Source organism: Bos grunniens, chromosome 11, assembly GCF_055505025.1.
Source record: "Bos grunniens cultivar Pamir isolate PY7600 chromosome 11, Bosgru_T2T1.0, whole genome shotgun sequence".
Lineage (NCBI taxonomy): Eukaryota > Metazoa > Chordata > Mammalia > Artiodactyla > Bovidae > Bos > Bos grunniens.
In genome coordinates this window covers 2,827,740-2,845,196 of record NC_141175.1, presented here as the reverse complement: position 1 = coordinate 2,845,196, position 17,457 = coordinate 2,827,740, and the positions used below count along the sequence as shown (strand labels likewise).

The 17,457-nt window shown below is 59.2% G+C and overlaps 2 long non-coding RNA genes across 3 annotated transcripts; one reads left to right on the top strand and one right to left on the bottom strand.

The window, feature by feature from the left end:
* Positions 1-3,139: 3,139 nt before the first annotated feature.
* LOC147362274 (uncharacterized) lies at positions 3,140-12,166 on the bottom strand. 2 transcript variants are annotated; one of them, XR_015136067.1, is made up of 2 exons: positions 12,036-12,166; positions 3,140-3,795 (listed from the first exon to the last, which is right to left on the bottom strand). It is a non-coding gene; the product is annotated as an uncharacterized LOC147362274 (long non-coding RNA). The 2 variants fall into 2 exon arrangements; XR_015136066.1 differs by having other exon boundaries at positions 3,140-6,428; positions 12,036-12,135.
* A 492-nt stretch (positions 12,167-12,658) lies between these two features.
* LOC147362273 (uncharacterized) lies at positions 12,659-16,363 on the top strand. Its single transcript, XR_015136068.1, has 2 exons — positions 12,659-13,552; positions 13,909-16,363. It is a non-coding gene; the product is annotated as an uncharacterized LOC147362273 (long non-coding RNA).
* Positions 16,364-17,457: the final 1,094 nt, after the last annotated feature.

Sequence of the window (17,457 nt, the reverse complement as noted above, 5' to 3'; positions counted from 1 at the left end):
CCCCCAGCAGGAGGCTCGGGGTGCCCGAGCCTCGCTGACCACCCCAGGGATTCTCATGGTGGCCCACATGTCAGCGCACAGCGGCCCATGTGCAAGGGGCTGGAGCCGGGGGCCATGAAGCCTATTCTGGGCTGAGAAACCATTGATCTTGGCTAAGCAAAAGCTAGCAACAGCCAGAATGTCCGTGTCTGGGGAACGGATCGCCGGAGGCCAGGCCAGTGGGGAGCGCCTCTGAGCAGCGAAGAGGCTGCAGGGCCGGGCCCAGACTCTGGTGCCCGCTGGGCCCCGAGGACCAGGTGCTGTCCGGTTCCACTCAGTGGGCTGCCTGCCAGACACAGAGGGCGGTGACCCGCCGCCAGCAGCTGGGGTGGGGCGGGCTGACCGTAAAGGGCGCAGTGGGGGTGCGTGGGTGCTGGTTGTGGCTAGATCTGGACGCTTAGATGGCTGCACAGACGCGTCCCGGCTCTCAGAAGGGTGCACAGGAAAGGGCGCGTTTCTCTGCCTGTAAATTATACCCGAACCGAATGACGAGAAAGCTCCCTTCCCCTGTACCAGACACAGTCGGCACCCGGGGTGGGTCCAGGCGGGACACCCTGCTTGGAAACCAGCCACACTGGAGCAGGGCCTGTGCTGTTCGCCCTTGGGTCCCCACTCTGGGCCCGGAGCCACTGCTCCTTGTGAGGGTGGGAGGGCTCCTGGGGCGAAGGTGGCCTGGCTGCCGGGGCGGCGGGAATGGGCCTCGGTGGCCCGCCTCCCAGTGTCTGGTTCCACCACGGTCTGGGAGAGAGGGGTCTCCAGGAGACAGAAGGCGGGGCTCTTCTGGGGACGTGCTTTCCTCCTGCAAAAGCAGCACCCTCGAGTTTCACCAAACAGGCAGACCACGCCAGAGGAGTCCTGGTGTGGGAAGGGGTAGGCAGAGCTGGCATGGGGTCTGAAAGCCACTCAGCTCCTGGGTTTTCTTTCTGATCAGATGGTGGGGAAGGTAACAGAGTAATGAAGCCTCAGGAGCTCTCTTGGGGAGGGGGCTCCCCTTTGCTCCTGTTTAATTGACCCTTCTCAGCTTTTTGGCTAAGATCAAATGTTGTATGGGGGCTTCCCAGGTGGCTCAGCTGGTAAGGAGGAGCCATCTGCCAGTGCAGGAGATGCCAGAGATGCAGGCTCGATCCCTGGGTCAGGACAATTCCCTGGAGAAGGAAGTGGCAACCCACTCCAGTCTTCTTGCCTGGAGAATCCCATGGACAGAGGAGCCTGGTGGGCTACAGCCCAGGGGGTCACACAGAATCGGACACATCTGAGCACAACGGGGAGGGGTTTGTCCCTCTCCCTGTCTCGTCTCGGGCAACGCCACGACCTCTCAATCTCTCCCCTCCCCTGATAGCCCCCCACGGGGCATTCTGTGCTGCAGAACATAGCCCCCCCTGGGACATGAGGAGGGAAGGGACCGCCATGTTCCCGAGTCCTGGTGCTCGACTCTGTGTCTGGGACGTTCTCATCTCAGATGAGAAGGCTGAGTCTGGAGGAGCACAGGGAACCCACCCAGGCTGGCACTGGGCGCTTCTTAGGCGCTCCCCTGCCCCCCGCTTCCCAGACCAGCTGCGCCAGCTTCCCCGCCCGGGGCCTGGGCACCAGCATGCTATCAACCCCCTGGCGGTTTGCTGGGCAGCCGGGACTCTGCGTTGACCTGCTGTCCCTCATCAGACCCGTCCCTGTAGTGTTTGATATGAAAATCATAGGAGATACAACTCAGCTCATACATAAGTTTGAAAATGAAAGCGGTATAATGTCCCGACTATGATATAAAGGAGGGACTGAAGGGAAGTCATTGATAATAACATTGAAAGTGAAAGTCGACCCGTGGTGTCCGACTCTTTGCGACCCTGTGGACCATCCAGTCCGTGAAATTCTCCAGGCCAGAATCCTGGAGTGGGTGGCCTTTCCCTTTGCTCTCCCAAGTCAGCATAAAAAAGCCAAGATCATGGCATCCAGTCCCATCACTTCAAGGCGAATAGAAGGGAAAAGGTGGAAAAAGCGACAGATTTTATTCTCTTGGGCTCCAAAATCACTGTGGACAGTGACTGCAGTCATGAAAGTAGAAGTCGCTCGCTCCTGGGAAGGAAAACTGTGACAAGCCTAGACAGTGTATTAAAAAGCAGAGACGTCACTTTGCTGACAAAGGTCCGTCCAGTCAAGTTGTGTGTGAATGTGAGAGTTGGTCCAGAAAGAAGGCCGAAGATTGGGTGCTAATTGTGGTGTTGGAGAAGACTCTTGAGAGTCCTGTGGACTGCAAGGAGATCAAGCCAGTCCATCCTAAAGGAAATCCGTCCTGAATAGTCATTGGAAGGGCTGACACTGAAGCTGAAGCTCCAATACTTTGGCCACCTGATGTGAAGAGCCGACTCATTGGAAAAACCCTGATGCTGGGAAAGATTGAGGGCAGGAGGAGAAGGGGACGACAGAGGATGAGATGGTTGGATGGCATCACCCACCCAATGGACATGAATCTGAGCAAACTCTGGGAGACGGTGAAGGACAGGGAAGCCTGGCGTGCTGCAGTCCATGGGGTCGCGAAGACTCAGACAGGACAGCAACTGAACAATAGCAGCAACAACGGAAAGGAATCTGAGAAAGAATGTGTGTGTGTGTGTGTGTGTGTGGGCGAATCGCTCTGCTGTGTGCCTGAAATGAACACAACATTGTCAAACACCTGTGCTTCAGTTTAAAGAAGAGTTAGAATCTCCAGCCCCCGAATGCCTTGGCCACCTGTGCGGTCGGCTGTTGGAAATCCGTCATTCAAGCTGAGCAGGATTGTGCCCGGTTGCCACACCGGCAGCACTAACGTCTTGGCGTCCTCACCTGGGCTGGAGCTCTGCAGATGTGGGTGTTCTTGGAGCCCAGACTGGCAGAAAGGGGCGGAGGAGCACAGCCTCGCTCCAGGCCGTCCCAGCCAGAGCCCGGGTCCCCCCCTGCCCCGGCCGGGGCCCCTCTGACCCTCAGAGCGAGCCCTGTGTGTGCTCTGCTGCTGTTGCTGGGAGCCCGAGAGGGCAGCTCCCCCTGCGCCGCCCGAGTGATCTGCTGGCTGGACCCGCCGCCCTGTCCCCCCCACGGTGATTGCATTTCGCACCGACTGGCTCAGAGTCACTGGGTTATTGGCTCATTTTTCATTTTGCATCTGTGGTAACCAGACTTGGAAATAAAAAGCAGGGCGAGGCCTCGGCCTGATGGGGAAGGGCTGCGTGGATGCCTGGAAGTGGGGTGAGGGCGTTCCACGGTGGTGGTGCGGTGGGGCGGCCGGCTCCCTCCAGGCCCACCTAGGGTCCGGCCCCGGCCTCGTCTCAATGCCAGGCCTGCGTGGTCGGGGTTTTCCCGGCTGCAAAGTGGGAGAGTAAGACCCACCTTGAGAGCTTCACAGCACATAGTAGGTATTCAATAAGTGCAGTTGTTATGGTAATGGCTATAGGATGTTACGACATTATTTTAGAAGTCATGAAAGAATAGAAGTGTTTCACTGGGGGTTTTTTTAGAAAACACAGATACGAGACTGAGCCGTGGAACGGCTGACCTGAGACTAGGTTCCTCTCTGATATTCAATTATCCTCCCCTCGCCCCCTCGCTCCTCCTGTGATTTGATTACTTCGGTGCCCACGAGGCACTCCTGTCGACACATCGGGGGAATTAGTTGCAGCTCTTCTCTTCGGGGTGGGGCTGGTCTCCAGACCTCCTAAAAAAATCCTTTCGTTCTTGAGATTGGCAGCAGGCAGAGTGAGGGTCCATGCATCTCGCTGTCTCGCTGTCTGTCTTGTGGACAAGAAGGACAAAATGATCAGCTCAACCAAGGTGGCAATACAGCAGCCTGGCTGGGGTTCAAACTCAGGTATCTGCATCTCAAGTGTTTGCTGTTTTGGGATCCAGTCCCCATTCAATATTTACCTCCCTCAGGGCTCGGCGCTTGGCAGACACAGCGGGGAAGGCTTCAGGCCCCACAGAGGCTGGGCCAGGGGACACAGGCGGACAGAGCACAGAACGGAGCGACCGGAGAGCTTCTGGGGGCTCTGACGGCGGGCCTCGGGGGGGACGCCCCTGTGGCCAGTGTCGGGGGGGCTTCTTTAGGTGGGACCGTCTCAAGGAGGTGACCCAGGGATGGGACGGAGCCTGCAGGCTCTGGACAGGAGGGGCGGCGAGGCCCAGAGGTACAGAGTGGCCAGCGGGCTGTTGCTGCTGCCAGAGCCGTGCTTAAGGTCACTGTGGGCCTGACTGGTGGGGTTCGTCCTGGCGCTTGAGCCGGGCACCGGGACTAGGGGCAGGGCCAGCCGGCGTGCGGTGCCCAAGCTGGGCTGTCCAGCCCCAGGCTTCAGTGGCCTGGTCTCAGGGTCTTGGGCATCCGGATTTGATGGAACCCACTTCTTTGAGAAAATGGCAAGCCCACTCCAAGAAAAGCCAGGCGCTCAGCAAATCTCTCTCCAACTCCTGTGCAGTTATTACGGGCCGGGAGGGATCATAAGCACTTTTCCGTGACGCTTGCTCGCCTTTGTGGGGTCATGGGCCCGTTAGAGCGCTTGTGAATTTGAAGATTTTGTAGGTTCCTCCGTAGGTATGTGTATTGCTGGTCAAGTGATATTGCAGATCCTGGGCGACTCCCAGCCTGGTCTGGGCAGACCTGGGCACCTGCGGCTCACAGCCTCCCTGAGCCCTGGGGTCCCACTGGGCAGTGTGGTCGGTCAGGCCGCGCCTCACCCGGCTGAGTGCCCACGTGGTCCTCGGGCACCTGAGTTCTGAGCGACAGCGTTGCACCTCCCCCCAACATGGCTGCTCCCCTGGGCCTGGAGGCACGTGGCCTCTTTTCATCCCTTATGCTGGTGGCCAGAAGCCCTGGATGCGGTCCGGGGAGTGGGCCCCTGGGGGGAAGCCCAGCACCGCCTCCGTGTCAGCCGCCGTGGCCAGTGCTTCCTCCGCGGGTGCGGGCGGGGCCGCCTTCTCCCCAGGCAGGTGGGCTCACACCGTGTCCAGGGTGCCTCCGGGCTGGGGGTGGTGGTGGTCACAGCACAGAGATGCCCAGCCCCAGCTCCACGGCCCCCCTCGGTGGGATTGGAACGGGAAATCTGGAGGGATCCAGAGGAGCCAGGATTGGGGCTTGGCTTGGGGGTGGGCAGAGACGCAGAGCGCCCCCAGGGCCTGGGGCGGGTGAGGCAGGGGGTTCCCACTGCCCGTGGCCCCCGGGCAGGGGCTCCCTGGCAGGCGCAGTGAGTGTGCCTGAAAGCGAGTGCTTCTCTCTTTCTAACGAGCCCCCATAAATCACACCTTTCATACACAGCAGCCCTCCAGCAGTCCCGGACGCAGGCCTCTCCAGCGCCCTCCCTGGGGCAGCTGACGGGCACCCTCCCCAGTGCCTGCCGAGTCCAGGCTCCGCCGGGCACTGCCGGCCGGGCTGCAGGTTCCCAGGGCCGGAGCGGGGGTGGTGGGGGAGACGCGGCAGCTCCACCTTCACAGGCTGAAGGAGCGTGTCTTCACAGGGGGCAGCGTGTCTGGGGTCCGGCCCGGCGATCTTTCCACACGCCGTGTTTGTCAACACACGTTCCTTTCTTTAAGAGCAATTTGTGTTGAGGTGGAATTCACATGCCATAAGACGAGCCGCCGCCAAGTGGACCATCCGGCAGCGCTCAGCCCATTCAGTGCTGTGCTCCCAGCCCTCTATCTGGTTCCAGAACCTTGTCATCACCCCAAAGGAAACTGCCCCCTCCCAGGCCTTGGCAACCCCCGGTCGGGCTTCTGTCTCGAGGGATGTCCTCAGGCCGGACACTTCCTGGCCACACGTGGCCGCTCGCGCCTGCTTCTCTCGCCTGGGGGCTTGTCTTTGAAGTTCATCCACGTGTTGGTGATGCGTCTGAAGCCCCAGTTCTGGCCGGCATTCCACATGCTTCACCTGATGTTACCCCGACACCGACCCTGAGAGGTAGGTGTGAACACTTGGTCCCACTTGAAAGACAAGGAAGCTGAGGCTCCCTGAGCTCGGGCGACGCTGCCCGGGGCTGCAGCTGGGGCTTCAGGCTCTCCTGTCCTTCGGACCCCGCTTCTGGCTCCTGCTCGTCCCTGGAGCCCCGGTCCCACCTCCGCCGCCTCCCGGAAGTCTCGGGCAGGGCCGCCTGGGTGCAGAGCCCGCCCATTTAGTTTAACCTGCCGAAGGGAAGCTCCTCGCAGGCAGGGAACTCCTGTCCTTGGTCTTCGTGGGCCCCCCTGGACCTTTGCACGGTGGGTGCTTTATCAGTTAGCAGGTAGTGCCTCTTAACGGGCTCCCCGGGTTGGGGCTGAGCCCCGGACGCGGCCGTGGCCTGCATAGACTTCTGGTGCTCCGCAGCCGCCCAGGGGTCCCTGTGCCTGCAGGGGTGTTCCTTCTGTGAACCGCGGGTCAGCTGGTTTTTTGAACCTCTTTTTGACTGAAAGGAAAATCGTGTGTTTGGAACATAGGATGCTGCCAGGAGGGCCCGAATCTCTCACCTCCCTTCTAGAAAAATAGATCGTTATTTCCCTTCCCTTTTCTTTCCGCCCATAGCGGAGCAGATGTTAGCTTTCCAATAAACAGGGGAAAAAATAGATGAGAGACGTTTAGCAAACTATCACCGTGCAGGCCAGAGTTATCACTCTGATTTCAACTGGGACCATAAAATTTTATGAGCTATTAAATTGTCCTAAAGCTCCTTTAACATACAAACTTGAGTGTCTGAGATTACCCATTAAGAAAAAGTGGGTTACATCAGGAGAACTTTTACTGCTAACACTCAATTGTGTTCAATCAATAAAACTTTTAACTAGCTGTGTTGCTCTGGGCGGATTACACGGGTCCTGCTGGGGACGGGCCAGCCGGTGGTCCTAGACCCATCCTTGAGCGTGGCCTTGGCTGGGGAGCAGGACTCTCAGCCAGGCCCATCACCTCTGAGCATTCCAGAAGGTTCTGCTTCCTGCCTGGGCATCTGTGATCAAGCAGTAGCTTGAGCTGGGAGGTGGGCTCAGAGGCCAGCATGTCCTGGGGGTTCCCACCAAGAACTCGGCAGGGAGCCCAAGTGCCAGGCCCCACTGTGGGTGGGAGTTACGCCTCTCATCGATGGGGAACTGGGGGGCTCCTTGGCTGTGGAGGCGCCTCCTCTGGGGTTGACCCCTCAGCCAGAGGGCCGTGTGAAAGGAGCCATTGCTACCCGGACAGTGCCCCTGAATCCAGGCGGGACCCTGACCTCAAAAGGGGACGGGGGCCCAGGAGTCACCGTCGCTGCGGGTCTCCCGGCCCTTGGTCCTCCGGCAGGGCTGTGGGCCTGTGTCCAGTCTGCTTTGGCTGGGGCTGGGCCACCCTGGGCTGGGCTGCTCAGAGAAGATGCAAGGCCCGAGGGCTGCCCTACTGGGCCAATGGGCAGGGCGCCGCTTGGAAGGAGGAGGAGGGAGGAGGAAGGGCTTGAACCGGGGGCTCTGTGGTCCTGGCTGGACCCTTCCCCTCTTTCTCACCCGTAGGGTGGGGCGGGAACCTCTGCTTCCTGGCCTCGTACCTATTGTAAAGTGCTTGGAAACCGTGGGTGGACCAAAAAAAGAAATTAGATTCTGCAGAACAAAAGGAGGGATTTGGTAAACACCTGTAGAAGGAATTGGAGAAGGAAATGGCAACCCACTCCAGTGTTCTTGCCTGGAAAATCCCATGGATGAAGCCTGGTAGGCTGCAGTCCATGGGGTCGCACAGAGTTGGACACGACTGTAGAAGGAATGGGGTTGCTTTGCCCCTTCCCCGGGGAGGTGGGGCAGGGGCTGGTGGATGGGGGCCAGGCTGCCCTGTGTGACAAGCAGGTGAGGCCAGGGCATATGGCCTCCCGGAGTCCTCGTGAGCCCAGAGGGCCCTCGTGAGGCCGGAGGGCATGTGCTGGGGCAAGTTTAAGATTGCTTCTGTGGGCAGCGCGGTCATCTGCCTCCACCCTCTGCCCCAGGGTCCACATGACGGAAGACAGCAGGGCTGCAGAGGGGTGGGAGTGGGTTGGGGAGCCCCCTGGGCCAGGGCTGCAGAGCTGCAGCCGGGGCTCATGGTCGTCAGGCATGGGCCTGGGTCTTCCGTGTTTCCTGGGGGCAAGTGGGGGGCATCTTGGACTGTCCTGGGGTGAGAATGGTTGGCCCTGAGCTGCTGCTGCCCCAGAGGCCTGATTCCTGCCCCTTGCCCCAGCCACAGACAGCAGGGCGTGGGGCCCAGGAACGCTGGGCTTTCCCCATGCCGGGCAGCCACTGTCCCCACACCCTTGGTGCTCAGGGCAGCCAGGAGGCCCGGCCTGGGCAGCCATCTGCAGGGCTGACCCTGGAATCCTAGCCCATTGCAACAGTCCAGTTGGGCAACTCCCGGGGGAGAGCTCTGCCTGGAGCTGGGCTTCCCGTCCCCGCATCTGGGTCAGTGCAGACGCGTCCTCCTATCCGTGTTTATGAGCCGCCTCTAGTCTCCCCTGCACGCCTCCGGGGCCCGCCTCTGTCTCCGGTGGCTTTGCTGCAATGCTCTGGCCCCGAGGTCAGGGAGACACATCTCCCAGGCCCGCAGCCCAGCCGCTGTGGTGCCTGCCGGCTGGGAGAGGGCCCGGTCAGAGGCTTCCCGGGGCGGCCCAGGCAGTCGGGTTTGGGGGGCTGTCGTAGAGGCGGGTGGTCAGCTTGCAGACCTGGCAGGAAAGCAGGTCGGGGTCGAGGAGTGTGCTCTGCCAGACGCCAATTAGCCTGGAATTCGGGGCCTGTGGTGGGGCCTGAGATCCACTCCCCACCAGACCATCCCTGTGGGACCCTCTCTGGTTCCTGAAGTCCCACGACCCAGGGGCACGTCCGGGATCAGAGGGCCCTAAGCCTCGGGTTGGGAATGAGGGAGGGGGGTGTCTGGAGTGCAGGCCAGACCCCTGCCGGCCTGATCCAGCCCTGCTGCCAGCTCTAGGAGGGGCCCAGTGAGGTGCTGGCCACTGTGGGCCTTGGAAACGAGGGGAGCAGGAGAGTGCCCCCCAACTTGAAACCTAAACTTCCGGGCCTTTGGCTCTAGGCTGACTTCTAGGAGCTCCAGATAAACAGTAGTGTGTTTCCAGAGCAAATTCACCCCGAAGCCACTTTTAGCTAATTCCACTCTAGTATGAATGAGCTTTCCAGACCAGCTTGAATGCAGAGCTGGGAGGGGCCCGCTGTGCTTGGGCCCCTGTGAAGAGGGGAGTGGGGCGGACCGGGAGGTACCTCCTGGCAAAACAGGACATCCCAAGGGCCCTCGGGGGGAAGGCCCAGGAGGAGGGGGAGGTGTGGCCTCAGTGTGGGGAGCTGGGTTGGGAAGGAGAGTCCGGCACTGGGAGCGATGAGAACATTCATGCGGGGGTAATGGGGAGCCAAGGAGGGTTGTGTAGCAAGGGGGTGGACCTCCAGCAGCATATTTCGGGGAGGTGATGCCGGAAGGTCGCGTGAGGGCTGCAGGTGGGAGGGATGGAGGTGGCACCCTGGCTGGGCTCTTAAATGTCCACTGAACCTGGTGAGAAATGCCCAGCAGGGAGGGTGACGGTGAGGACTTGGGCTCTCCCCGCCCTTTAGCCGAAGTGGCTGTTTGACTTGGTGGCTTTGTCTTATGGAGTTACCCCCAAACTCTCAAGGACCCCCTGCCCCAGAAGATGAAGCTCTGTGTTCCCTTGGGGGCAGGGAACACACCCAGCTGCCCTGAGGCTTCCGGAAGCTGTTCCAGGAACACGGGCTCCGTGAGGTGTTAATGGGGTCCCCGGGGAAGGGCTACGGGGCACGGAGGTCTCGGGCATCCAGTTCAGTTCAGTTCAGTCGCTCAGTCGTGTCTGACTCTTTACGACCCCATGAATCGCAGCACGCCAGGCCTCCCTGTCCATCACCAACTCCCAGAGTTCACTCAGACTCATGTCCATCGAGTTGGTGAGGCCGTCCGGGTTCAGGTCAAACCCTACGTCCACTGTGGGTTGTCCAGCCTCAGTCAGCATCTCCTGGGCTGCCCAAGCCCTGTGCTGGGCAGGCCCTGTTCCTCAAACGTGCGCACGGCAGGGAAGGCCGGGAGCTGCTGGCTGCAGGGTGCCCACGCTCCTCCCCTGGGCGGAGTGACTGACCACTGCAGCTGGGGGATCACGGCCCCGACTGCCGGGCCTGTGACCCAGCCATTCAGTCCTTGGGGGCAGGGGCAGACCCGGGCTCGCGTCCCTCTGTCCATCCGCCAACCGCGTGGCCTTGGATGCGTTAGGAGGCCTTCCACAGCATCCTCGGGGGACGTGAGGCTGCCCCCTGCCCGGCGTCTGTGGCCTTCAGGACAGTGACAGTCGGTCCCGTATGGGCACTCTCGGAGACCCAGCCTGGCCCCTGGGGGAGCGGTCAGCCCGGGAGGAAGGCCGCCACGGTGCGGGGCGTGGTCCCTGAGAGGCCAGCACGGCCGCGCCACGGCTCCTCACCCCGGCTTCGCCCCGGCCCTCTGGCTGGGACGACACTTCGTGGCTTTGTCCCTTTCCTGGCACGTGGGGCGCGCACGGGGCGTCAGCGGGCCGCTCGGGCCGGGACCGGCACAGGACCTACAGAGGCCCGTCGCCCGTGTGCCCCGGGGCCGAGCGCTGGGGGCAGCTCAGGGTGTGCCCCCCGCCCCCACGCCCTCTGCCGCCCCAGCTCTCCTGGGCCGGGCGAGGGGAACAGAGCGCCGGTGTCCCCCTCTCTCTCCCGGGCACTTGAGAAAGTGGCTTCGTTTGGCCTGCGGTTGCGGAGCGGCTTGGCTCGCAGGTGCCCGGAGGCCCGGCCGGCCAGGGAGTCCCCCGCCAGCTGAGGGGTGGAGGGCCTGGCGGTGCTGGCATTGGCTAGCAGTCCCTGCGGCCCCTCCCTGCTGCCCGGCTCCCAGATGGGCCTCCTGGCCGGGACTCCGCCCGCTGCAGCCAGGCTGGAGGACGCTCCCCGGGCCCCCGGGGCCGCCCCACGGGTGCGGGCAGGAATTCAGGGCCTTGGCTGCTCCCATGCTGCCTGGCTGGCGTGGTGAGGACAGAGAGGCTGCTGGCGGGGAGCCCTGTGCCTTGGGAGGCTGTCGCAACCCTCTGAGACACACGAGCGGGCGGCGGGGGGACCCGCTCGCCGGGCACCGAGCCTGGGAGCCTAGTGTCTTGGGCAAGGAGGGCCAGAGCCGTGGGGCCAGGCGCACAGGCCCCGCGGTCAGAGGGACCTGCGTGCTGTGGGTCTGCTCCCTCCTGCCTCACATGGTGTACTCAGTCACCCAGCAGGCATTCACTGAGCACCTACTGTGCACTGCCTGCAGTTCCAGCCCGTTCTCCGGGTCTACCTGCCTTTCCCCTTGCTCCCCCTACCCGCTCCCTGGTCCTCAGGCCTCCAGAAGCCTTCGCTGTCCTCCCCAAAGCCCCACCACGGCCCCAAGGCCACTGTGTCGCCCCGGCCCTGCAGTGCGTGCATCGCCCTGGTTTGTGCTTGTCCGGGACAAGCCAGCCTGAGTGGGGTGCCATCCCTCCAGGGCCCAGTCCTGAGCCGGGCCGACAGCCAGCCCTCGAGGCTCCTGAGCGGGGAGGATGGTGGACTTGGTGGTGTGGCGGGAGAAGGTGATTCCTCCCCAGGGTGAGGCTGATGGTCCCAGGGAACTCCAAGGCCAGGGCCCCACCTGGCCGCCTTCCTCCCGGCCACGGTGCAGAGGTGGGAGAGGGCAGGGGTGGGGAGGGGTGGGGGCAGGTTTCTCTGCTGCGAGCGCCTTGCCCCTACACTGGCTCTCATCTCTGTCTTGGGATGGAGGTGGTGTTCTGCCCATTTTACAGATGAGAAGACTGAGCCCCAGGTGGATCGAGCTGGGAGGGGCTGAGCTGAGCGGGGTCCTGCTCTTTGCCAAGAAAGTCAGCCTTTGGCGTCTGAGGCCACACATCCCTAGCACCCGGGGGCGCCCCTTGGGAGCTTCTAGGCCCTCAGCACCATCATTACTGTGTAAAATGCTACCGGAGGAGCCAAGAGACCAGCAGGTGAGCAGGTCTGGGCCCCGGAGCGTTCTTTCCCACCAGGCTCGCCTCCCGCCCGTGTCTCACCTTCAGACGCCAGGTCTCCCTTAATTAGCTCCCCAGAGAGCCGGGCTCCCTGCTTCCTTCCGAGGGTGGCGCTAACCTGGGTCTGCTCCAGCTGGGTTCCTCGGGAAGGGGTGGGGTGAGCTAGGAGTTGCTGTGTGCCGCAGGCGAGCCACACGCACAGACATGGGGGCACGCCCACAGGCACAGAACACCCACAGGCACTGGCACGCTCTGTGCTCTTTCCCAGAGCTGTGTATAGACATGCATCCTCCCGGTGAGGCCTCCACGCGGCCCCTGCATCTGCACACGCAGGCCGTGGCCCGGAGCACGGGCTCGCAGGGCATCGGCCCCACAAGGCGCCCTGAGAGGGCGGTGGGCCGCGTGGAGGCCCTCCTCCCGCCCACACTCCCCACCCCCCACCCCCACCCCCAGCAGCTGGCCCTTCTTTTGCAATTCTTGCATTTACTTCACAGTCCTTTATGTCGGCAGAGGCTTTCAAAACACTTTAGGCTTGTTTACTGAGCTGTGCAAGAACATTTTGTCTCCTTTCCAACTCAGCCTTCCAGAAGGACCAGGAACGTGCCCGTCTCTGGCGGGGCCAGCTGTGCGCTGTGCCAGGAGCAGCCCCCTCTTCTTAAAGGGCCAGCTGGGCTCCCCCTCCATGCCAGGCGGTGCCCACTCGGACCCTGGGACTGCTGGCCCCAGACGCCGGGGCCGGTGAAACCGGGCGTTAAAACCCTGAGACTGGGAGCCAGTACAGGGCCCGGGGACCGTGCTGCTGACACTTCCTTACCATTACCTTGTAACCGAGTTGGGAAGGACCCCAGCCTGGGAGGGGGCTTTCCTGAAGAATCTGCCTGCAATGTGGGAGATCCAGGTTCAATCCCTGGGGTGGGAAGATCCCCTGGAGGAGGGCATGGCAATCCACTCCAGCATTCTTGCCTGGAGAATCCCATGGACAGAGGACCCTGGCGGGCCACAGTCCATGGGGTCGCAGAGTCAAACACGACTGAGCAACTAACACTTTCATGCTTTTTTTCCTGCCAGGGAACGGTCACTTGGCCGCTTCCTGAAATACGGTTGGGACAACGTGGGCAGCAAGACTCTCTTCTCTGTTCCCCTCTGGAGGCTGAGGCCAGTTGTCGCCCCCACCGTGACCCGGGGCCAGGCACTGTCCCCAGGACCCGCCCTCCAGATGGCTGCAGAGGAGGCTCTGGAACCCACCAGCTGGGGGTCCTGGATGCTGGAGGTCCCAGTTGGAAAGAAAAGCAGAGCTGTCCTGTAGAGGATGGGGGGGCCCTGGGGACAGCTTCCCACTGCCCACCCCCTACTTGGCTGTTGGTAATTGAAAGACGGTCCTTTGCCTTCATCTTTTTATCAGACCTCTTTGACACGAAGCACCCAGACCTGCTTTCCCAGGACCCATGCCCACCTGAGCTCGTGTGGGGCCCTTGTGGACATCAGCCTCCCTGGTGGACATAGCTCCTTTGTGTGCACGTTTAAACAAATGAAGCCTGAGTGCACCTCCCTCTTCTAAGGTCTGAGGAGGTCTGCCGGGGACACACACCCATCAGGGAGGATGGGGGAGGCAAAGCTGGCCCTGGAGGGCGGGGTCCGGGGGGAGTAAGCAGTGTGAGGTGTGGTTGGGCTGGACTACAGTGCTGAGCTGCCGGGCAGCCAGGGCAAAAGGGAACTAGGACGGAAGAGAGCCCACCTGACGGAGAGAGAAGACGTTTAACTATGAAGCTCTTACAGGGAATGCGTAGGAGAGTATAGTTTGACCTGGCAGGGAGGCAAGAAAGGAAGCAAGGGGAAGAGAAAGATGACACAGGTCACAAAAAACAATGATCATAAAATATAAAATTCTTCCATGATTATTTTATATTCTTTGCAGCCAAAGATGGAGAAGCTCTATACAGTCAGCAAAAACAAGACCGGGAGCTGACTGTGGCTCAGACCATGAACTCCTTATTGCCAAATTCAGACTGAAATTGAAAAAAGTAGGGAAAACCACTAGACCATTCAGGTGTGACCTAAATTGAACCCCTTACGATTATACAGTGGAAGTGAGAAATAGATTCAAGGGCTTGGATCTGATAGATAGAGTGCGTGAAGAACTATGGGCAGAGGTTGATGACACTGTACAGGAGGCAGTGATCAAGACCATCCCCAAGAAAAAGAAATGCAAAAAGGCAAAATGGTTGTCTGAGGAGGCCTTACAAATAGCTGAGAAAAGAAGAGAAGCTAAAGGCAAAAGACAAAAGGAAAAATATACCCATTTGAATGCAGAGTTCCAAAGAATAGCAAGGAGAGATAAAAAGCCTTCCTCAGTGATCAATACAAAGAAATAGAGGAAAACAATAGAATGGGAAAGACAAGATCTCTTCAAGAAAATTAGAGATACCAAGAGAACATTTCATGCAAAGATGGGCTCGATAAAGGACAGAAATGGTATGGACCTAACAGAAGCAGAAGATATTAAGAAAAGGTGGCAAGAATACACAGAAGAACTGTACAAAAAAGGTCTTCACGACCCAGATAATCACGATGGTGTGCTCACTTACCTAGAGCCAGACATCCTGGAATGTGAAGTCAAGTGGGCCTTAGAAAGCATCACTACGAACAAAGCTAGTGGAGGTGACGGAATTCCAGTTGAGCTATTTCAGATCCTGAAAGATGATGCTGTGAAAGTGCTGTACTCAATATGCCAGCAAATTTGGAAAACCCAGCAGTGGCCACAGAACTGGAAAATGTCAGTTTTCATTCCAATCCCAAAGAAAGGTAATGCCAAAGAATGCTCAAACTACCGCACAATTGCACTCATCTCACATGCTAGTAAAGTCATGCTCAAAATTCTCCAAGCCAGGTTTCAGCAATATGTGATCCGTGAACTTCCTGATGTTCAAGCTCGTTTTGGAAAAGGCAGAGGAACCAGAGATCAAATTGCCAACATCCGCTGGATCATGGAAAAAGCAAGAGAGTTCCAGAAAAACATCTATTTCTGCTTTATTGACTATGCCAAAGCCTTTGCCTGTGTGGATCACCATAAACTGTGGAAAATTCTGAAAGAGATGGGAATACCAGACTACCTGATCTGCCTCTTGAGAAACCTATATGCAGGTCAGGAAGCAAGTTAGAACTGGACATGGAACAACACACTGGTTCCAAATAGGAAAAGGAGTACGTCAAGGCTGCATATTGTCTCCCTGCTTATTTAACTTCTATGCAGACTACATCATGAGAAACGCTGGGCTGGAAGAAGCACAAGCTGGAATCAAGATTGTCAGGGGAAATATCAATAACCTCAGATATGCAGATGACACTACCCTTATGGCAAAGTTCCTCTTGATGAAAGTGAAAGAGGAAAGTGAAAAAGCTGGCTTAAAACTCAACATTCAAAAAACTAAGATCATGGCATCTGGTCCCATCACTTCATGGCAAATAGATGGGGAAACAGTGGAAACATTGACAGACTTTATTTTCTTGGGCTCTAAAATCACTGAAGATGGTGACTGCAGCCATAAAATTAAAAGATGTTTGCTCCTTGGAAGAAAATCTGTGATCAACCTAGACTGCTTATTAAAAAGCAGAGACATTACTTTGCCAACAAAGGTCCGTCTAGTCAAAGCTATGGTTTTTCCAGTAGTCACATATGGATGTGAAAGTTGGACTGTGAAGAAAGCTGAGCGCCAAAGAATTGATGCTTTTGAACTGTGGTGTTGGAGAAGACTCTTGAGAGTCCCTTGGACTGGAAGGAGATCCAACCAGTTCTTCCTAAAGGAAATCAGTCCTGGGTGTTCATTGGAAGGACTGATGCTGAAGCTGAAACTCCAATACTTTGGCCACCTGATGGGAAGAACTGACTCATTTGAAAAAGACCCTGATGCTGGAAAAGATTGAAGGCAGGAGGAGAAGGGGATGACAGAGGATGAGATGGTTGGATGGTTATCACAGACTCATTGGACATGAGTTTTGGTAAACTCCAGGAGTTACTGATGGATAGGAAGGCCTATCATGCTGCAGTCCATGGCGTCACAAAGAGTCGGACAGAAGCGAGTGATTGAACTGAACTGGAAAGATAAAAAAAAGTTGAATTAGATCTCATCAGAATTTAAACTTTTGCTCATTAGGTATGGAGGCATTAGTTACAAAAGGTGGATCTGACAGAGAATTACTATCCAGGATCTATGAAGATACCTCACAATTCCATAATAAAAATACCAAAAACATCATGCAACAAAATGGGCAAAAAGTTTGAGCAGACACTTCACAAAGAAGATGCACAAGCTACCAAAAAGAAAAAAGAAGAAAAAAGTGTTCAATATAATAAAAACAGAGAAGCTTTTTAAGACTTTGTGTGCAGAAGGTCCTTCCGTCTAGGCCTGGATGGGGAGGTGGTCTGGGACAAGATGCGGGAACTTTCCTTCTGGGGCTCTGCTCCCGGCGGCCGTGGGGGCCGTGGCCCAGGGCCCCGTTTTTGAGTCTGCATTTCAGCAGGGAGGAGCCTGGGAGTCCAGTCTCAGCCTCCGAGCAACGTGGAGCTCCAAGTGGAAAGGGTCAGGGCCTAATGCAGTTGAAGCAGAAGGTCCTTGGGGCCCCGAATCCTCAGAGCCTGGGTGTGCCAAAGCCCTGCCCGGGGAGGGGGGCCCTGGGCCTGCAGACGATCCCCGTGCTGTGGAGCTCTGGCCCACCTGGGGGGCGCCGCGGGGACTGCCGGACCACAGGCGGTCAGGAGGCCATGGGCAAGCAGGCTTCTGGGCCAGACCTGGAGGCTCGTTGACCAACCGCGAGGCCTCTGACGATGCCTGCCTGTCTGGGCATCTGGACCTTGCCCCGGCCCACCCTGCCTCGTGCCCGGGGACCCAGGGCTCTGCCTGCCCAGACGGCCTCCGTCCGCCTCTTCACCCACCTCCGCCTCCTCCTTTCCCGGGGCCCGCACTCCATGCAGGTGGGTAGGGACCAGGTTCTGCCAGGGTTACTTACGCAAGCGGGCACCCGGCCCCAGCGCGGCAGCTCCTCAGTGCCTTAGCCCACGCCCTGAGGCCGGGCGCGCAAGGCCCAGACGCCCGCCGGGCCGCCTTCTCCAGGCCCCGCCCCAGCTCCGTGCCCTCACGCTGCTCTCCGCGGTTCGCAGGAAGGTTTTCTCTTTTAAAATTGCCCTTTGGCTCCCCGGAAAGGCAGCCACTTCGGTGGGTGCTGGGCAGGGGCCAGAGGGTCTCGGGACACTCCCACCCCCCCGTGCCCCCTGGGATGGGCGCCGAGGCTCTGCTCTCTTCTTCCCAGACAGTCCGGCTGTCCAGGTGCCCCCTGCCCCGTCCCCCAGAGTGTGGTGTGGCTCCGGCCTGTCCTGGGAGCAGGGCGCTGGCCTGCCCAGCTCCAGGGGCCCCAGTCAGTGTCGGTCCTGGAGGGAGGGCAGGACTTCTGAGCGAGGGGCTGATGTCTG